The 22,693-nt window shown below is 45.2% G+C and overlaps 2 long non-coding RNA genes across 4 annotated transcripts in view; one reads left to right on the top strand and one right to left on the bottom strand.

Annotated features, from left to right (window-relative positions):
* Positions 1-22,693, bottom strand: part of LOC147106096 (uncharacterized) — a 50,139-nt gene that overhangs the window by 13,252 nt on the left and 14,194 nt on the right. The gene's annotated exons all lie outside the window — the stretch shown is intronic.
* Positions 22,139-22,693, top strand: part of LOC147106095 (uncharacterized) — a 36,476-nt gene continuing 35,921 nt past the window's right edge. The window contains exon 1 of the long non-coding RNA XR_015081352.1: positions 22,139-22,405. This is a non-coding gene — a long non-coding RNA (uncharacterized LOC147106095). The remainder of the gene's footprint in view (positions 22,406-22,693) is intronic.

Genomic DNA, 22,693 nt, shown 5'->3' with positions numbered 1-22,693 from the left:
ATTGGGTCCTGGTCCCCAAGTGCCTCAAATGTAAAATTTGCATCCTGGGGCTGAATTTTCTCAGCCCCGAGGAGGCGGGTATGGAGGTGGGACTGCCGGTAAAGTTGCAGAATTTGGGGGGGGGGGGTGGCAAACCTGCCCCAACCCGCCTCCGTGCCCTCTTGCCAGGAGGCGGGAAGCCATCCAGCCCCGGGTCCCATCTCCTTGAAGGTGGGAAGGGATTAAAGCCTATTAACTGCCTGTTAACAGGTAGTTAATAGGCAGAAAATAGGATTTTCCCCATTTTTCGCGCTGATGTGTGGGCTTCCCGACCTGGGGGAACCCTACCAGGGTGTAGGAGGCGAGTAGGAGGTCTGCGGAGGTCAGAGGGGTCTGAAAGTGCGATGTAGAGGTGAGTGATGGACCCAAGTGTGGAGTGTTATGTGAGGTGAGTGTAAAGTGGTAGAAAATGTTAACTTACCTTTGTTTCTACCTACAGCCTTCAGCCGCTGTGGAGCTGGAGTCCCAGACATCTCCATTGTAGAGATCACAGACTGGCTGTTGGATCCTTCGATCCAACAGCCAGCTGATTTCTGCAAAGTAGAAAGGTTTGATGAGTCCTGAACACAAGGACTCATCAAACTACACAGAATGTCAGTGTTTGATAGCTTCACAGAGCTGTCAAACGATGACATTTCTTCTTTCAAAAGTTCTTGACAGATGACACGTCATACGTTGACGTGCTCTGTCACTGACCTCCCCCTAATTTGGCCTGCTGAGCCCGCCGGGTGGGCTTAACAAGGTCAATCAGGGGAAATTCCCGCTGGTTGGCCAGAAACTGATGGAGGCGGGATTGAAAGCCGGCAAGCAGCAGTCCCGCCTCCAAAAGCTTCCCATTCAGAAAATCCAGCCCCTAGTGTTTAAATCTCTTCATGGCCTCACCCTTCCCTATCTCTGTAACCTCCTCCACCCTACAACCCTCCCCCAGAATGTTCTATTCCTCTGACTCTGCTCTATTGTGCATCTCCCCCTACATTCACACAACCACCATCAGCCCCACGCTCTGGAATTCGCTCACTAAACCCCTCCGCCACTTCACCTCCTTTTTCTCCTTTAAGGCCCTCCTTAAAACCCATTTCTTTGACCAGGCTTTTAGTTACCCATCCTAATATTTCCTTCTTTGTCTTGGGAACTGGTTTTACCCCTACCCCTGACCCTCCTGAGCAGGGGGCAAGGTCATCCCACCCACCCCTCCCCGATAGCTGGCGAGGTCCTTTTTAACCTGTATGTCACGTCACGATATTTACTCGGAGGCCTGAGCAGGGAACAACAGTGAGTTTCCCACAAGGCCTACCCAGCATGGAAGTGAATCAGGGCCAGGAGAGGCCTCAACAGGTAACTTTTTCTTGTAGGGCCGGGAGAGGCAGGAGTGCTCCTCCTGCCCTGACATGGAAATCTTAGCGCCCCCCCCCACACCCCCACAACCGCAATCTTGTTCCCTCCATCCGATTGTATGGACCCCCTCAGGATGGCCTGACAGTTGATTCCATGCACTTACCTGCAATGTTCCCCCTAATTTATTTTTGGGTGCATGGTCCCTTTAACAGGTTGCGCAGCCCATTCAAAGTTTCCCACGTGCACGAAATTTCACATTGCGGGCCGCGCAGCTGGGTTTGCAGGCATGGGTCAAAGGGGTTAGATCTCCACCCCCTTCACACTATTTTCCCATGCTGTCCTGCACCATGGCCAGATTCCTCTCCTCACCAATGACCTGAAGGCTGTCTACAGCCCTGGCCGGATCCCTCCTTCCATCGCTAACCCGACAACTTGCCAGCAATCCAGGCAGGATCCCTCCCTACACCAGCCAGCCACCGCCTGTGCCTCGAAAGTCAGGCCGCAAACCATATCCCAAAGCAAGCCTGCAACTCTGGGAGGATTTCTCCCTCTATCTCAGACTCACATCCCTACCTCCGCAACCTGCTGGTCTGAGAGACTGGCCAAATTACTTCCGTCACCAGTGCCTTGCAAAATATGGTCTGTGACTGTCTGCAGCTCCCTTCTCTACCCAACAACCACCCTACACCCACTACTGGAGCATTTAGCCAGCAACCCTCAGTGACTTCCACCCATCAAGCCTACTCCCAACTAAAAAGAAGATAAAAATTGAGATAATCAAAAGAGCACATCTATCTACAGGTATCTATAATCTATTAAAATTCTTTATAAGGCACACAGTTACTGTACACATTTTTCCTACTGCCTGTTGTCATCAATAATTTGTGGTCATATATTGTTGATTGGCTCAAAGTAAAACAGTAACAAATCAGAACTGAAAAGGTAGGAGGGAAGAAATCACAGGAAAACTGCCAGTGAGATACGACTAAGGACTTATGAAAACAACTACTTGTGGTAAACCACTTTTATCGTTCACTATCGTTACACTATAGTTATCACTGTTATATCGTTACTCTATGGTTATCACTGTTCACACTGTTGTATCACTATACGAGGTCGCCTCTTGTCACACTGTTATACCTGGGCTGACCACTGCTGACTCCGCCCACGGCTCCACCTACCTGCCCAGGTATAAAGGTGGTCGACTGGCTGGTATTCCTCCTTGTTGGATCCGATCACCCACGAGGGTGGGCTCTGTTATTTAGCCAATAAAAACCTATAGTTACTTTCTTAACTCGTCGCTTTTCATTGGATAAATTGATAGATATATCAATTTTATTGGCTAAATTTTAAAATGTCGTTACTTGAGCAGCCAGACGAGCAGCCAGACGCCCAGCTACAACTGCCACAGCAGCCGGCTTGGCTGCGAGCCCTCCGACCACCGTACCTGGATCTAAACCCACAGGCAGCAAACTCAGCCCTCGACTTCGAACACTGGCTGAGCTGTTTCGAGTCCTACCTGGGAGAATCCGGCGTGCCTCAGAAATCCAAGCTAAGAGTTCTGACCGCCCAAGTGAGCCCTAAAGTATTCGCACTCATCCGGGACCTTAAAACATACGAGGACGCCATCAACCGGCTGAAACGACAGTACCAGAGCCCGGTAAATTCCATGTATGCCAGACACCTCCTAAGATCCCGCCCGCAACAGCCAGGAGAATCTGTAGATGAATTTTTACAGGCGCTACAAGCACTCGGCAGGGACTGTAACTTTAAAGCGGTAACGGCGGCAGAAAATACTGAAGACAATGTCCGCGATGCCTTCGTGAAAGGCCTGCGGTCCGACTACTCACGGCAAAGACTGCTTGAAGCAAAGGACCTCGACCTGGACAAAGCTGCAGCCCTCGCTCGCTCCCTAGAAGTGGCCCATCGGGACCTCGAGGCATATTCCAGGTACTGTAATTTGCGACCCTGGGACTCGGGACCGACCCCGACCCCGACCGCAATACCCCCCGCAGCACCCCCCCGGGACCTACCTCAGCGTCGGCGTCCCGGACCCGATCGGGACCGCCACCCCCAGTACCGGCTGTGACATCGGACCCCCGCGATCGGGCCGCCGGCTGCTTCTTCTGCGGCCAGGCGAAACACCCGAGGGCGCGCTGCCCAGCCAGAAACGCGACCTGCTCGAGCTGCCTGAAGAAAGGCCACTTTGCAAAGGCCTGCAGAGGGAGATCAACAGAGGCCAGCAGTGCCTCATGCGAGCTGTGGGGGCGGCCATCTTCCATCAAGGCCACAGAGGCCAGCATCCCCACAGGTGAGTCATGGGGGTGGCCATCTTTGATCCAGGCAACCGACACCAGCAGTGCCTCATGTGAGTTGTGGGGGCAGCCATCTTCTCCGCCATTTTGTCCAACCTCGTGGGCGCCGCCATTTTACCCACCACGCTCGACCGCCACCGTGCCTCCAGACCCGACCACCGCCTCACCCGCAGACGACAGCAACTCGCTCAGCTATACACTAGCCTCCGTCACACTGGACCAAGCCCGCCCGCCCACACCACCTGTCCAAGTCCATGATGGACATCAAAGTAAACGGCCACGCCACGACCTGCCTGTTCGACAGCGGAAGCACGGAGAGTTTCATCCACCCAGACACGGTGAGCCACTACTCCCTCACTGTCCGGCCAACGCGCAACCGGATCTCGATGGCATCGAGGTCCCACGCCACAGACATCAGCGGCTACTGTGTTGTGACCCTGTCGGTTAAGGGCACGGAGTATAAAAATTTTAAACTCCTCGTCCTGCCCCAGCTATGCGCTGCCGTCCTACTAGGTCTAGACTTCCAATCCCACCTCCAAAGCGTCACGCTAGCATACGGCGGACCCCTCCCCCCACTCACAGTCGACAACCAACAGATTTTAAACCGCCCACCGCGTAACACCTGCGGCCTATCCACCCTCAAGGTCCCGCCACCTTCCCTGTTCGCTAACCTCACCCCCGACTGCAAACCCGTCGCTACCAAGAGCAGGCGGTACAGCGCCGGGGACAGAGCTTTCATTAGCTCCGAGGTGCAGCGTCTCCTGAAGGAGGGCATCATCGAGGGGAGCACCAGCCCCTGGCGTGCCCAGGTCGTGGTCGTTAAGACCGGCAATAAAAACCGCCTGGTCATCGACTACAGCCAGACCATAAACAGGTACACCCAGCTGGACGCATACCCCCTTCCCCGCATATCTGATATGGTCAATCAGATCGCACAATACCGAGTATTCTCGACCATCGACCTTAAGTCGGCCTACCACCAACTCCCTATCCGCCCTGAGGACCGCCAGTATACCGCCTTCGAGGCGAATGGCCGCCTCTACCACTTCCTTAGGGTTCCCTTCGGTGTCACCAACGGGGTTTCGGTCTTCCAAAGGGAGATGGACCGGATGGTTGACCAGAACGGGCTGCACGCCACGTTCCCCTACCTAGATAACGTCACCATCTGCGGCCGCGACCGGCAGGACCATGATGTTAATCTGGAGAGATTCCTCCGTACGGCCCAACGGAGCTGAACCTCACCTACAATAAGGAGAAATGTGTGTTTAACACCTCGCGCCTTGCCATCCTCGGCTGTGTAGTAGAGAACGGAGTCATCGGCCCCGACCCCGAAAGAATGCGCCCCCTCATGGAGCTACCCCTCCCCCACTGTCCAAAGGCACTAAAGAGAACCCTGGGGCTCTTCGCCTACTATGCCCAATGGGTGCCCAATTATGCGGACAAAGCCAGACCCCTCATGAAGTCCACATCCTTCCCCCTTACGGAGGAAGCGTGCGCAGCCTTCTCCCTCATTAAGGGAGACATTGCCAAGGCCACAATGCACGCAGTGGATGAGTCCATCCCCTTCCAAGTGGAGAGCGATGCATCCGACTTCGCCCTAGCCGCTACCCTTAACCAGGAGGGGAGACTGGTGGCCTTCTTCTCAAGGACCCTACAGGGCCCTGAGATCCGACACTCGTCGGTCGAGAAGGAGGCCCAGGCGATTGTGGAGGCGGTACGACGCTGGAGACATTACCTGGCAGGCAAACGATTTACCCTCCTCACCGACCAGCGTTCAGTCGCTTTCATGTTTAATAACAAGCTGAGGGGCAAAATCAAGAATGACAAGATCTTGAGGTGGAGAATCGAGCTCTCCACCTATGATTATGATATCTTGTACCGGCCAAGTAAGCTGAACGAACCCCCTGATGCTCTTTCACGAATTACATGCGCCAGCGTGCAAATTGATAGACTTCAGACCCTCCACAACGACCTCTGCCACCCCGGAGTCACCAGACTTTACCACTTCATTAAGGCCCGCAACCTGCCCTACTCCATCGAGGAGGTCAGGACCATGACTAGGAACTGCCAGACCTGTGCCGAGTGCAAACCGCACTTCTTTAGGCCGGACAGAGCAAGCCTGATCAAGGCCATCCGCCCCTTCGAGCGCCTGAGCATCGACTTTAAGGGGCCCCTCCCGTCCCCTGACCGCAATGTGTACTTCCTCAACATTGTTGATGAGTACTCCCGTTTCCCTTTTGCCTTCCCCTGCCCAGACATGACCAGTACCACGGTCATTAAATGCCTGAACGACCTCTTCGCCTTGTTCGGGTTCCCAAACTATATACATAGTGACCGGGGCTCCTCCTTCATGAGCGAGGAACTCCGTCAGTTCCTACTAGCGAGAGGTATCGCTGCAAGCAGGACCACCAGCTACAACCCCCGAGGGAACGGGCAGGTGGAAAGAGAGAACGCGACGGTATGGAAGGCCGTCCTCTTAGCCTTAAAGTCTAAGGGCCTCCCAACTTCCCGCTGGCAGGAAGTCCTCCCGGCAGTGCTGCATTCCATCCGGTCACTACTGTGCACTGCCATTAACGCCACCCCCCATGAACGAATGTTTGTTTTCCCCAGGAAGTCGACTACAGGAACCACGCTACCAACCTGGCTGACCTCTCCGGGGCCCGTCCTGCTGCGAAAGCACGCGAGGGCCCATAAAACGGACTCCCTGGTCGAGAGGGTGAACCTCCTGCACGCCAACCCCCAGTACGCCTATGTGGCATACCCAGACGGGCGGGAGGACACAGTCTCCTTACGAGACCTCGCACCCTCGGGCATTCCGGAGACACCACCTTTACCCCCCCCCACCACCCCCCCAATTCCAGCCCAGGTAGACGGCATGCCGGAACCCCACGAGCCTTCGCCGACCACGCAGACACCAGCATTAACACCGGATAATGCAACACCGCCGCTGCGACGATCAGAAAGGCTTACGAGGCCTCCGGACAGACTGACATACCAGAACCGGTAGTACACTTCACCCCGCCGGACTCAAATCTAAACAAGGGGTGAATGTGGTAAACCACTTTTATCGTTCACTATCGTTACACTATAGTTATCACTGTTATATCGTTACTCTATGGTTATCACTGTTCACACTGTTGTATCACTATACGAGGTCGCCTCTTGTCACACTGTTATACCTGGGCTGACCACTGCTGACTCCGCCCACGGCTCCACCTACCTGCCCAGGTATAAAGGTGGTCGACTGGCTGGTATTCCTCCTTGTTGGATCCGATCACCCACGAGGGTGGGCTCTGTTATTTAGCCAATAAAAACCTATAGTTACTTTCTTAACTCGTCGCTTTTCATTGGATAAATTGATAGGTATATCACTACTCTTGCATGACCAGTCAGGAGAACCCACTAATAAATTAAATAATAAAAAATGGTGTGAACCAATCGAATCACTCAAAAGACTTTTTGAAAAAAGTTTGCCTGTCATCAAAATAAGAACATCAAAGAACTACATATTTTACAAAAACATAATTAAATTCATACTTTGTCTTTGGTGTCTTTACCTTGATTAAAGTTTTTATTTTCTAACCCTCAGACTACCAAAAGCCTGGGCTTCGACTTGATATTTTTGCCCAGATCTTTGACTATTATCTGAAGACAGATCCTTAAGTCTGAGCATGTCTAATTTCCGAGGATGTAGCAGTAGTGTTGAGTTTCTGGGTCCGTGCCAATTAACCCTTTCACCCCATAAGTTCCAAAAGATTCAACTTGACCCGTATTGGTGACAGTAATTATATTTTATTCAGTAAAAGTGAGACTCAATACATTACAGCATCAGAGCAGTAGTTAAACAAGGCACAATCAAGGTTTATATTACCCGTTAGGCCCTGGGTAGAAGACCTCTAGGCTTGCTCGTCCGCCCGATGTGATGCATGTGGGTCGGCTCGTCTGGTGGATGTTCCCAAGCTTCTTGCCAAATGCCTCTACAACCTAAGTGTTTGAGAGACCCCTTCTTATACTTCTTCCCAGCAAAGCCTATGGGGACCAGATAACCCAATCAATGACTTACACCTGAAACCCCCTGTCCGATTACAGGGATGTCATGTACCCAATGATCCCGCCTGCCCCTGTCAGGACCTCATCTCATGACACCCTGACATCATCTGTTTTTGACCATCAAGACTCATATCTGGAGTAGTTATGGCAACACAAACGGAACACGTCTCCATAGATAAAGATATGGGGCTAGATTTTCGGGGAGCCATCAGGCGGGGTTTCAGGCATGTGGGGGGGGGGGAAATCCCGAATTCGGGGGTCCCGACACCATCCCGCCCAAAACTCCGCCCCACACAACTTTCAGGGGCGGCGGGTACCCACCCGCACTGGGACCTGCCGAAACCAGGCGGGAAGGGATTAGTGCCAATTAACTGCCTGTTAACAGGTAGTTAACAGGCAGTTTTTAGCCTAATCCCTATTTTGAGGGGTTTCGTGTGGCTTTCCCGATGGCTCCAAACCACGCCAGGTTAGAGCCGGCGGGCCGTCGGGTTGAAGGGGTCGCGATGTCGGCGCTCAGGTGAGTGATGGGTGCATGAGTGCAAAGGTAAGTGTGTTTGGTGTGTCTAAAGTGTGTAAAGAACTTTTACTTACCTGTACTTACCTTCACAGCCTTTCTTCCTGTAGCCGGCGGGAGCCCATCAGTCAGCCGGAACTTAAAGCTGAATGGCTGCGATCTGTCAAAAGTGACAGCCTTCAGCTTTGAGTGCCGGTGAGAGTTCTAACTGAGTCTGTGCAGAATGACTCATGTTAGAAATCAGAGTGTCAGTGTTTCACAGCTTCAAACAGCTGTAAAACACTGATATTTCATCTGTCAAGAAATCTTGACAGATGAAATTTCAGTCTGTGACGTCACCTGTTGCCGGGTGGCCCTTAATTGGCCTGCTGAGCCTGCTGGGCGGGCTCAACAAGGTCAATCAAGGGAAAATCGAGCGAATTGGCCAGACATCAAAGTAGGCGGGTCAAAAACCTGAAAGGGGAAGTCCCGCCTTCTTCCCGACAGGTTCGCCAAAATCTACCCCATGGTGTCCTTGCTGTTTGCTATGTTTTTAATTCACTGCGGATGTTATCACATTCCAGCACAGTGGCAGTCACATATGAACTTGCTTCCCAGGTTAGCTAGTCTGTTGTCTTGTTCTGCCAGGAATACATCTTTAATGTGGCCAACCAAGGCCCAGCGCTTCGGTCTCTTCCATTTTAAAATCTAACTGCGTCTACCCAGGGCATATTACAACAGGGTTTACTAGTATGATTATAAGTGCAACAATAACATAATGAAATCTTTAAGCTACAATTAATAATAGAATCAACTGATTTAGTTCCAGTTAGTAGGAAGACTCAGAAATGAAGATTTACCCTTTTCTTACAATAGCACTTAGTTAGTCTCACGCTGGAATCATTCTCTTCAGTTCCCAGCAGTATCTCAATGGTGGTTTTTCAAAATGATTTGAAAAGCCAGTGAAGACATTTGAAAAGCTTTGTTCAGCTAAAGTGTATGTTGAATGATTTTGAAGACGGTGTGTGAGAGAGAACACAAAGCCCACTTCAAATATGACTCACTACTAATTACACAATTGTTGCAGCTTTTAAGTTTGAACTAGGAATAATCTTATTTCAATGGAAAAATCAAACTGTGTCTCTGTGTATAATATTATTTTAGTTTGTGTGATTTTAAAAATAATTTGTATACAAACTGGATGATGGATTTGTGTAGGTTTTCATCTAAACCCATAAATCAAAGCTCATCATTTTTACTCCAAAAAGCATGTCAAGTTAACAGAGAAATATAAGAAAGTGAATGAGACAATATTTTTCCTCGTTTTTCTTTTGCCAAAAATAAAGAAAAAATAATTTGAATTTTGAAAGCTTCTAAGGAAAACAAAAAGGGTTTGATTACATCATCTGTGTTTTGGTGAGTGTTAGAAAAAGTACATATTTTAATTATTGACAACTGTCAGACAGAGAGAGAGACAGTAGACAGTGAGACACGTGTATAGGAGCCAATCATAAAACAGTGAATTCACTGTTTTCAGAGAGCTCACAAAAAAATTAGAAACCGTTGCTAAACTCAGCACTCTCCCTCCCCTGCTGTCAGACCTGTACCCTTCCCTTCCCCTCTGCTGTCAGACATAAGAACATAAGAAATAGGAGCAGGAGTAGGCCAATCGGCCCCTCGAGCCTGCTCCGCCATTCAATAAGATCATGGCTGATCTGATCCTAACCGCCAATCTACTATCACAGAACCATCTCCTGAATCTAACAGAATTAGACACACAAAATAGGAGCAGGATCAGGCTACACGGCCCCTGGGCCCGCTCCGCTACCCACAGGGCCATGACCGATCCAAACCTAGACTCATGTCCAAATTCCTGTCCGCTCCCCGTAACCCTTAATTCCCTTTACTTCTAGGAAACTGTCTATTTCTGTTTTAAATTTATGTAATGATGTAGCTTCTACAGCTTTTTGGGGCAGCATATTCCATGGACCTACCACCCTCTGAGTGAAGTAGTTCCTCCTCATCTCAGTTTTGAAAGAGCAGCCCCTTATTCTAAGACTATGCCCCCTAGTTCTAGTTTCACCCATCATCGGGAACATCCTCCCCACATCCACCCGATCCAACCCCTTCACAATCTTATATGTTTCAATAAGATCGCCTCTCATTCTTCTGAACTCCAATGAGTAGAGTCCCAATCTACTCAACCTCTCCTCATATGTCCATCCCCTCATCCCCGGGATTAACCAAGTGAACCTTCTTTGTACTGACTCGAGAGCAAGTATGTCTTTTCTTAAGTATGGACACCAAAACTGTACGCAGTATTCCAGGTGCGGTCTCACCAATACCTTGTACAACTGAAGCAATACCTCCCTATTTTTATATTCTATCCCCCTAGCAATGAAAGCCAACATTCCATTGGCCTTCTTAATCACTTGCTGCACCTGCATACTAACCTTTTGAGTTTCGTGCACCAGGACCCCCAGATCCCTTTGTACTTCAGTACTTTCCAGTTTCTTGCCATTAAGATAATAACTTGCTCTACGATTTTTCCTGCCAAAGTGCATAACCTCACACTTTCCAGTATTGTATTCCATCTGCCAAATCTCTGCCCACTTACTTAGCCTGTCTATGTCCCCTTGCAGGTTTTTTATGTCCTCCTCACTCACTACTTTCCCTCCCATTTTAGTAGCATCTGCAAACTTTGATATGTTACACTCGGTCCCCTCCTCCAAATCGTTAATATAGATTGTAAAGAGTTGGGGACCCAGCACTGACCCCTGCGGAACACCACTAGTTACTGATTGCCAGTCTGAGAATGAACCATTTATCCCAACTCTCTGCCTTCTGTTAGATAGCCAATCCTCTATCCATGCCAGAATATTACCCCCAATCCCGTGATTTTTTATCTTTTTACCTGTGCCCTGCCCTTCCCTTCCCCTCTGCTGTCAGACCTGTGCCCTTCCCTTCCCCTCTGCTGTCAGACCGGTGCCCTGCCCTTCCCTTCCCCTCTGCTGTCAGACCTGTGCCCTGCCCTTCCCTTCCCCTCTGCTGTCAGACCTGTGCCCTTCCCTTCCCCTCTGCTGTCAGACCTGCGCCCTGTCCTTCCCCTCTGCTGTCAGACCTGTGCCCTGTCCTTCCCCTCTGCTGTCAGACCTGTGCCCTTCCCTTCCCCTCTGCTGTCAGACCTGTGCCCTGCCCTTCCCTTCCCCTCTGCTGTCAGACCTGTGCCCTTCCCTTCCCCTCTGCTGTCAGACTTGTGCCCTTCCCTTCCCCTCTGCTGTCAGACCTGCGCCCTGTCCTTCCCTTCCCCTCTGCTGTCAGACCTGTGCCCTTCCCTTCCCCTCTGCTGTCAGACCTGCGCCCTGTCCTTCCCTTCCCCTCTGCTGTCAGACCTGTGCCCTGTCCTTCCCTTCCCCTCTGCTGTCAGACCTGCGCCCTGTCCTTCCCTTCCCCTCTGCTGTCAGACCTGTGCCCTGTCCTTCCCTTCCCCTCTGCTGTCAGACCTGCGCCCTGCCCTTCCCTTCCCCTCTGCTGTCAGACCTGTGCCCTTCCCTTCCCCTCTGCTGTCAGATCTGTGCCCTTCCCTTCCCCTCTGCTGTCAGACCTGTGCCCTGTCCTTCCCCTCTGCTGTCAGACCTGTGCCCTGTCCTTCCCTTCCCCTCTGCTGTCAGACCTGTGCCCTTCCCTTCCCCTCTGCTGTCAGACCTGTGCCCTCCCCTTCCCCTCTGCTGTCAGACCTGTGCCCTGTCCTTCCCTTCTGTTGTCAGACATCAGCAATCCACCATTAAACCAAACCTCACGTTCCACCTTTTCGCCACACCTCAGGCTTCCCTCCATCCTAATAGCAGACCACGGGCCCACCCCCCAATGCTGTCACCCAATTGCCTCCATTCTAGTCCTGCAGTGTTCAGGACCTCAACCCAATTCTGTCAGACCCAGGACCACCCCCCTCAGTACTACCAAAGCCCATGGCCGCCCCCAGTACATCTAACACCTATCTTCCTGCCAGTAGAACTAAATACCAGATTTCTACCTAGAACTGCTACATCTTGAATATCATCTTGCTGTGTATCTTCGGCTTTAAAAATAATAACAGATAAAATTAAAATACGCTAGCAGGTCTTCTACAGCATTACTTGCAGTGAGTCAGAGGTTTTATAAAAATGGCTAGCTATGCCAAGTAGTATTACCAGGGACAATGACTTATCAGCATTGAGGGTAGCCCTAGGATCACTGGAAAAGGGAGTTAGGGTCTAGCAGTACTGGGATCAAGTCTCAAGGTCCAGTGGTATCAAGGAGATGCCACGATCTGGGAACACTGAAGCAAGTACTCGGGTCACTGCAAGGAATTCTGAGATCTGGGAGGTCTCAGCATTTTGGACCATTGGGGTAGTTCTGGGATTAGAGAGCACTGGGAATGCAGTCATGGAGTTTTTGAGCACTGAGAGGGGGGTCACAGAAATCACAGAAACCCCACAATGCAGATAGAGGCCATTTCGGCCCATCGAGCCTGCACCGACACATATCCCACCCGATCCCCGTAACCCCTACACCAACACATATCCCACCCTATCCCCGTAACCCCACGTATTTAATCCCCCTAACACTAAGGGTCAATTTATCATAGCCAATCAACCTAACCCGCACATCTTTGGACTGTGGGAGGGAACCGGAGCACCCGGAGGAAACCCACGCAAACACGGGGAGAATGTGCAAACTCCACACAGACAGTCACCCGAGGCCGGATTCGAACCCGGGATCTCAGAATTTGGGAAGAGAATCCTGAGTCCCAAAGAACAGGGGAGTATAGAGCACTGGAGGCGGACAGAGTCTGGCAATATTGGGGGTTGCTGGGATTCGGCAGTTTGGGGCTAATAGGATGGGGAGAAGGGCAGCCCAGAAGAATGGGATTTAAACTTCCTTTGTTTCTTTCAAACCATCAGGTCCCAAACCCTCACTGTGTCCTCCCCCGTCAGCCTCCTCCCCCACTGCTTCACAGCCCCTTTTGCTCTCTCAGGTACTTCTTCACCATTGTCAGCTGGTTCTTGTCTTTACGTTCCTGTCCTAAGGCATTTAAGTGTAAATTTTCTGCTTATTAAAATGAATAAATAGAAAATCATGGAGCACAGAAGTAGGGAATTAACCCTTTTGTGTGCTTTGGTGACTTATACAATCTTTAATAAACATAAATTTCCATAAACAAGCAAAAGATTATTTCATAAAAACCTCAAAAGTTCCTCATTTCCACATTTTTTCTGAAGCCTCAAACTGAAATTAATGGCCGCTGAAAATGGCCGCAATGCTAATGGAGCAAAATTCATCTGGGGGGATGGAGATTGTTGGCACAGCACTTACCTGCTGTGCAACGCCGTCCTGGTGGTGTTACTGGAGGCACCCGACCCGAAGTTGGTGTAGCTTTCGAACCTCGCACAGCCTCTGGAAGCGAGGCTGTGGAGCTCGCAAGGAATTGTGGGCAATGAAGAGACCTGAGAATTAGAGGGGCCATGCACACTGAAGCAATACAAATTAAAATGAAGTGAAACAATGTAGTTTTCAGCCCTTTCTGCGTTTGTAGAAACATAGAAACACAGAAGATAGGAGCAGAAGTAGGCCATTCGGCCCCTCGAGCCTGCTCCGCCATTTAATGAGATAATGGCTGATCATCAAAATTCAGTACCCTGCCCCTGCTTTCTCCACATATCCCTTGATCCCTTTAGCCTTAAGAAATATATCTAACTCCTTCTTGAATATATTTAATGAATTGACCTCAACTGCCTTCTGTGTGTGTGCTGTGAGGAGGATGCAGAGAAACTCCAGTATGATTTGGACAGGTTGGGTGATTGGGCAGATGCATGGTAGATGCAGTATAATGTGGATAAATGCGAGGTTATCCACTTTGGTGGCAAAAACAGGAAGGCAGATTATTATCTGAATGGCAATAGATTGAGAAAAGGGGAAGTGCAACGAGACCTGGGTGTCCTTGTGCCCACCCAGCTTTGTGTCGTCTGCAAACTTGGAGATATTACATCTAGTTCCCTCGTCTAGATCATTAATATATATTGTTGGAAGGCTCGTCTTTCGGAGAAAACGTAAAACCAAGGCCCGTGCTAATTTCCAAAGATGACACCATCAAAGTTCTTTCTAACTGAACCAGCAGAGTTTGACTATATGGTGGGGACAAAGAGTTGCCTTTCAGGTCTTTTCAGAATTCCAGCAGCATTTACCAGAAACCACCAGCAGAGGGCGTTCCGATCTCTTTTACAAGACAAGGAAAACAACACAGCTTGAAACTGGCAGAATGCCAACTTGGAATAAAACCCAAAGAAAAAAATATGGAAGATCAGGTTTTTTTTAAGGAATTAGCACGTGTTAGAAGCGCCCGCTGGAATGACGTGTGTTGGTGCAGGGTGACAGCACCACGTGACCGTGCCGAACGCTGCCGAGCTCCTCGGCGACTCCACGTTCCAACGTCACGGGACCGCCGATCCTGGCGTGTGATTGGCCGAGACGCGGGGTGGGGGGGCTCGCGCTCTCCGGGCGGATTGTTAATTTCTGGAGAGAGCTATTAATAAATTCACTGCGGCCCTCCTCGACTCCAAGGCTTATTTACTGCGCTACCATTAACTCTTTCAATCCGTGCAAAGGATAATTCTTGCGTGGCAAGGCTGAATTTCAACATGCATTTCATCAAATTCCAATAAAAGGATCAAATTAAAATCTGCTCGTCCCCCCACCAATTGCAATAGTTAGAGACGTTCACGCCGACCGCCGTCTCTAGATTACAAATGCCCAGGTGAAGTTCTCATGCAGTGAGGCTGACTGACCACGAAATGTTTTCTGTCGGCATTACTGTAAAGCAGTGCTATACTGTGTGATCAAATTAAGTTTCAGAAGTGGCGACGGTGTTATTTTCGTAACATAGAAACAGCAGTATTTTATCGTGGATTTTATTGACTGTATTTAAAATATTGGCTACCTTCTAGACTATATTTAATAGGTCACACTAATATTGTTCGTGACGATCGTTTTATTTATTTCGTGCAAGTCCTTTCTCTTTGCGAAGTACCCTTTCTCGGTTCCTTTTTTAGTTTCCGCTTCTCAACAACAAAAACAAATAAAATACAACATGTTTTGATATATTGTAACGGTCATTTTTGACCCAAACCAGTCTACCATCCAGTGATTTTTAAATTAGGAACTATTTGAACAATCAATCTTTTGTTAATCTGTTGGTATAGCTGTTTGAAACGTACTTAGCGTGTTTCTAGATCACACGAGTTTGTTTGCTGTACACAAAATCACAGGAGAAAATCTGTTTACAAAATAAGTACAGCGGGAGAAAGAGATTTCAAGCAAAGCGTTAACTAATCTGTATGTAGATATATGTACATTTTTTCGATACATTATTTACGTCTTAGATGAAGAGAACTATTAAATTCCGACTCTCTGCTTCGCTATACTTTATGCATCTTATAAATGCATTATTTTTAAATGCATTCTTTCTTTTAAGTAAACATAATTTAAAAACAAAAAGACTAATCTGTATTCACTTCAGTTTTCAGAGGCGGTAATTAACACCAGTATTAAGACAAAATTCAAGCTTCACAAAATGAATAATGCTTCATTTTAAGATATAATAAATCAGATATAAATTAGTCTGTTGAAACAAAGTTAATTTTAAAAGTTAAAAATAGGTTTCAGAAGCGAAGTGGTCGGTCTTGTTTGAATTGTATTTTTTGTATCGACAATTCTTACAATATAAAATCGTTGGACACTTAACAATAAATAGAGTGTAACGTTCTAAATCCGCATTTAGAAAGACATTCTACTGCTGTGATGCTGTATTGTAGACTGTATCTACTGTTTCGCTTGCCAGATACTACGGGATAGATGGAGAATTAACATTTTTAAAGCGTGTGCATTGTGTCTGGAAAGATTCAGAAAGATTTAAACATACAATATAATTTTTCACTGTTGTAATAATAATGATACATTGATCATAATAGTCTTGAATACAGATTTAATAAAAGACTTGACATTTGGAAATGCATATTCCAGTGTTCTCCACACACGTTTTAGCCCGTGCCAAATTTGACAAATGAAATCTGCATCCTCATACGTGTAAAACTGGGATGCCTCGTGTTCAATGACCAGTTGAACGGATAGTAAATATTAAGCAATTTTAATTTTTACAGCGACTTTCTTTTAACTAAATATTAAATAACTAAAAACGCCTCTCTGCAATATTCAGATATAAAGTGGTAGCTATTGAAGCCGGAGTTGTGGTAAACTGGGTGTTGTGCAGAACACTAGTATGCACTCCTCTCTCCGACAATAATCTACTTTTAAATTGAATCGGCTGTCTTTATTAAATCACAGACAATGTTTCTGGCACTCTTTCCTTTTGACCATTTATGTGTGAGAGATGGCATCCGTATCAAACAAACAAAATATTACAAAACGACTCCATTTCAGTGAGTGTTATGAAACCAGTCTGGATTTCCTGTGTCATTTGAGGTCAGTGTGGGCAGTCAGCAACAGCCCCTCTCTCTCTCTCTCTGTAACGGATTCTGTTTATCACCACATCACGCAGGTTCAATCCCACATCTGTTTATGCAGCGAGTATTTGTTCACAGAAAAATCCTTAAAAGTAAATCGACCCCTCCCCCAAAAAATGACTGCTTCAACGAGGAATTTCCTGGAATTCTGCTTTGTGGAACTAGGTTATCCATTATTGCAAATTCAGGGAGGAATTTGACCGTTGCGAGGATTGTTGCTAGCAATTTTATTATTTAAAATGTGAGTTTGATCTTTTAAGGTATTTGGTGCGTCTCCAAATAGGCAACTGAAAAAATATGCATCATGTAGCCCTGTACCTTACTGAAATAAAATAGTGTAGATTTTCTTTTTAAAAGCCTTGTTCTCTCTATATGCCACAATCCAGTAATACAAACGATTTAATCCATATGTTTGTGGTATGTATATTTTAAATCTTTACATGGACGCCTTTTCATTTTAAAATGTTTGCCCTGGGGCACTTTAACATAAACTTTTGTAAAGGTGCAAACTACAATAAAGCAAAAACGAACCTTTTTTTGCCGGGCTCTCTCCCCATGGCCCGTCAGGGAGTCAAAGAGGTGTCCCCCCGCCCCCCAACTCATCTGGACTCTTTAATGAATTTAGTAATTGGCGAACCTTAAAGCTCAGAGCAAAAATCCGGCCCTGAAGTATAGACTGAAGACTTGAGAATGGGTTCCCAGTAAGAGGCTGTCCTGGCACCGGCAAAGTGACAGCCTATCACTGCCAACGAGAACTGTGATTCCGAGCAGCCAGCGCTTTCACTAATACCGCAGCTTTACATACAGCAGTAATAGCTAATGTTTGTATTTACATCAAATAAAGCAGTTGTCGTTTGAAAACAGTACTAAACCGTGCTGTCACCAGATTGTTTACTACATATAGGTCATATTGTAATAGATTTTTTTTTGCAAACTGTGAGCGCTATAATGAAATATTTAGATATTGAAATATTCGGAGGCATTTAGTAAATGTGTAAAAAAAAGAACGAACCAAACTGCAACGGTAACAAACTTGCCAGCGTCCTCCCTGTTCCTGAGTAGTTTAGCTGTTGCTGTTGGCAGGTTAAACGGGCAGGTAAGCTGCGCCAGTCTACAGAGAATGCCTTTAAAACCAAGGCATTTCATCTGGAATTGCTTTCAGGATTAATCTCCTGTAAAACAGAACCACTATTTTACCCCGTGAAAACCACGGATACAATGACGTTGAGCGTACTTTAAGTAAAAATAACACTTTATAATTTTACACACATTATATATCCCCTTCAGAAGCGACTTTGACTCCAAAGAGAGGTCTCATTTAAAAAATGCGTTTACAGTGTAAATAATTGTTTTCGGTTTGCAAAAAGAGAGAACAGATGAGGGCTGCATACTCGAGGAGAGCCTGGGCACATTGCAGCAGATTCCACTATTAAATATTCCCTTCACTATTCTCCCTACTTTCGCTATATCTCTCAGATCTCGAAGTCAGACATAGAAGTAACCCCAAAGGCTCCTATTTATTTTAATTTTCACCGTAAATTTCACTGACAAAGGAAACATTCATAACCAGAACCTGACTGGCGTTTGCACAAGTTACAGGGGAAAGATTTCCTCAAGTATTTTTCTAATACAAAAGAGCGGACAATGACTGGCCTCCGTGGGATTATTTTTTTTAGCTTGTCACGCCAAAGTGTAGAGTACAACAATGTTATTGATTAGAACAAGGGAAGCGCGGGATTTTGTAAATACCTAAATCGTCCGGCATTGTGCTTTGTGTTTGCTTTTTAAATTTCGATGTTGTCATTGAGCCGCCAGAGAACTCTCTAGTCGGGCCATTCAATAACAGTGATAACAATTAACAAGTGTGAACCATAAACGGGCTTCGCTGTAATACAGTAAGGCTATTGTAGGAGAAACTGGTCTAAAGAACAGGCTTGAGAAAGATCAAGCAGCTGGAACATCGTATGGAAACCCGACAGTTATGTTTAAAGTGATTTAGGCAAACGTTGGTTTGATTAAATGCGTGCCTACATAATACCTTTATGATATCCTCGCATTATATAAATATCAGTGGGATTTATTTTAACTGTTTTAAATATTTAAGCTGTTATAACTATTTAAACATTCACTTTTTCTTGGTGAAATCAGCAGTTTACAAATAAACACCAGAATCAAAGCCAGAAATACAGCAGGGCAGTGAACTGTGCATTCAGTCTCTTAAACATGCTCCACTGTATTACACTTATTGTGCAAAATGTAGAATATTAATGTCTGATTGATATACCCAGGATCAAATAATGAAACTTAATAAAAGCTTAACCCAGGGGTTATTTCGTTTTTCCTTTAAATCAAGGCTCCAACTTTCTTCTCGTTTCACAGGGAAGCGAGAGGTCTATTTGCCGCACTGCAGGATTGCGATGAGTTTTAGAAATATAATCTCGAATGGGAGAGGGGAAGTGGGGAGAAACTGCCTTCTTAAATACTTATTTTTGCCAATGAGTGTGACCGGGCTCGGTTGCGAACAGTATTTATCTCCACCTGTAAACAAAGGCACAAAGTTAACCCAACACATGTCTGATCTATCCCCGGCTGACATTGGACGCATTAAATCCCTGGCTTGCTTTTTTCAAGCACTTATATTTCTCCCTTTCATATTTTATTTTGCTTGAAATCTTTTGTCACAAAACAATTAATCTTCACTTTTGATATTAAACGCTGCAAATTTCAAGATTCATTATGCTTCTTGCGTTTACTTTTTTTGAATGAACATTTTCCCTGCACACTTCGATATTCAAGGCCAAAAACATGCAACAGGGACGATACAATGTGTGTCGGTCGTATGACTCGGTGCAACATTTCAGTTTTAAAAACAAAATAAAAATGTTTAAACGTTCCAAGGGGCAATCTTCAGGGAGTTCAATTAAATCAAGAAAAAGCGAGTCTTTCTATTTAAAAAAAAAGATGATCTAAGCAGTGACAGTGATCTGTTCGAGGAAAGCAAATCCATCTTTCACACCCGCCTCATCAAATTTACTCTCATTCGGATTCTTGTTCGACAAAACATTCCACCGAGAGCTAGCTGTATATATATATGCAGTGGCTGTTTCTGGATTACTGTATTTCAAAGGAAATATCATTTCACGTGTTATTGTATTAAGGGATGTGTTCAACTAAACTCCGTTTTCTACTCAAAATTAGATATATATTCGTTTGTAAATGCAATAGTTCTCTCGTCTCGAGATTTTTAAAACAATGTTGATTTAATATTTTCAGAAAATAAAATGTCTTGTGCAATTCAAATAAATGTTGGAGTTCAATGCGTATAATCATTAAAGTGAAGTGTGAAACGGAGGAAAATGAAGGAAATTTGGAGTTCCAAATGTTGAAAGTACTTAATATAAACGATATCGTTTATTTATAAGATCTCTGGCCTTAAAAATGAAAGCTTGTCCAGAGTATGTCCGTGTACAAACACCTAGGTAGCTGCACACCACTGACTGCAAATTAATGTCCTGGGATATTATAGATATTAAAAGTTTTCCGTTTTTCTACAGTTGTGTCCTCCTTCATAGCAATTTTTATTTCAATTGGTCAAATTCATGGATGTTTTTCCTTTTGTTTAAAAAATAAATCCAGGTAAAATTATAGGAAATTAATGTTACCTTTTTGTGTGAAAGGAGGGAATTAATACTATATTACATTTTCAGGGTGGGAATAAATGTTACATTTTCTAGTGAGAATGGGCAAATTAATTAAATATTTTCTGATGAAAAGAGGGAACACTCTTGGTGACACTCTTGGTGAGAATGGGGAACTAATGTTGAATTTTCTGGGCAAGAATGAGAAGAAATTAATGTTATATGTTCTGATGAAATTGGAGAAATTAATGTTACACTTTTGGGTGAGAATGTGGGATTAATGTTACATTTATGGGTGGGAATGGGGGATTAATATTACATTTTTTGTGTGAGAATTAATGTTATATTTCTGGTTAAGAATGGGGTAATGTTACATTTCAGGGTGATAATGGGGGAATTCATATATTTTTGTGTGGGAATAGGTGGATTAATGTTACTTTTCAGGGTGGGAATGGGGGAATTAGTATTACATTTTTGGGTGAGGATTAGGGTAATGTTGCATTTTTTGTGTGAATTAATGTTATATTTTCTGGTTCAGAATTAAATACTACATTTTCTGGGTGAGAACAAGAAAAAAATAATGTTATATCTTCTGGTGAAATTGGAGGAATTAATGTTACATTTTTGGGTGAGAATGTGGAATTAAATTTACATCTTTGGGTGAGAATAGGGGAATTAATGTTATATTTTCTGGTTCAGAATTAAATACTATATTTTCTGAGTGAGAACAAGAACAAAATAATGTTATATCTTCTGATGAAATTGAGGGAATTAATGTTACATTTTTGGGTGGGAATGGGGGAATTAATGTTATATTTTTGGGTGGGAATGGGGGAATTAATGTTACATTTTGTGATGAAATTGAGGGAATTAATGTTACATTTTTGGGTGGGAATGGGGGAATTAATGTTACATTTTGTGATGAAATTGAGGGAATTAATGTTACATTTTTGGGTGGGAATGGGGGAATTAATGTTACATTTTGTGATGAAATTGAGGGAATTAATGTTATATTTTTGGGTGGGAATGGGGGAATTAATGTTACATTTTGTGATGAAATTGAGGGAAATAATGTTACATTTTTGGGTGGGAATGGGGGAATTTATGTTATATTTTCTGGTGAAATTGAGGGAAATAATGTTACATTTTTGGGTGGGAATGGGGGAATTAATGTTATATTTTCTGGTGAAATTGAGGGAAATAATGTTACATTTTTGGGTGGGAATGGGGGAATTAATGTTATATTTTCTGGTGAAATTGAGGGTATTAATGTTACATTTTTGGGTGGGAATGGGGGATTAATGTTACATTTTCTGGGTGAGAATCAATGTTATATTTTCTAGGTGTGAATGACAAGAAACGAATGTTATATTTTCTAGGCAAGAATGTAGGAATTAATGTTAGATTTTCTGGGTGAGAAAGGGGAAATTAATGTTAGATTTTCTGGGTGAGAAAGGGGAAATTAATGTTAGATTTTCTGGGTTAAAATGAGAAGGAATTCATGTTACAGAAAAAATAGTAAAGATATCTGAATCCTTAATGACTGAGCCTTTATTGATTATGATTAAATATTCTTATTAAAGGAAATGTGCAAAATCACTAAAATGGTTTGAACTTTTTAGTTATTTTAAAAAAAAATCTCCTAACAGTGGACTGGGGATCCAACCCCAGGCATTTTGCGATTTAGCTTCGAATTAGCTGGAGCTGGTTGCGGCAGCCTGGCCAGACTCAGCAGAGAAAAGTGTTAGGTACAAAAAGACAGGAAAACTAGGAGGAAAGGAAAGAACAGAGAAAGACTGTGGACAGACGTGAAACTTCCGTTTGGGGAGTGTAAACTGGTGGTGCAGGATTGTAAAGAATTCACTTAGCTGATTTGTTTTTTGATGGTATAGTAGAGAGAAAAGGAGAGTAAACATTTTTGCCACATCATATCTTGTCTCCATGTGGAGAGGGAAGAAGCCCACAGGCATATATCAGGTGAGGATTTTTAAAAATTGATTGAGAAATTCTGAAGTTGGCAAGACTATCAATTTTTGTGTAAAAATGAGTTAAGACTAAATAAAAGTAATTTTTAAAACATTGCAAAAAATATGATAACTGAAAATGGAGAATTTCAGAATTGTATAAATTCACATTTGGATTCTCTCTTGTTGAGGAACATTTAACTAAACATAGAATCATTTTGCTCATCCAGTATTCCCCATAATAATAATTTTAAAATTAAATTGTATTAGATCATAGCATGTTACACATTAAATTATAATC

Source organism: Somniosus microcephalus, chromosome 16, assembly GCF_052327205.1.
Source record: "Somniosus microcephalus isolate GS21.2 chromosome 16, FLI_Smic_1.0, whole genome shotgun sequence".
NCBI classification, from domain to species: Eukaryota; Metazoa; Chordata; class Chondrichthyes; order Squaliformes; family Somniosidae; genus Somniosus; species Somniosus microcephalus.
This window is presented reverse-complemented; position numbering and strand designations above follow the sequence as displayed.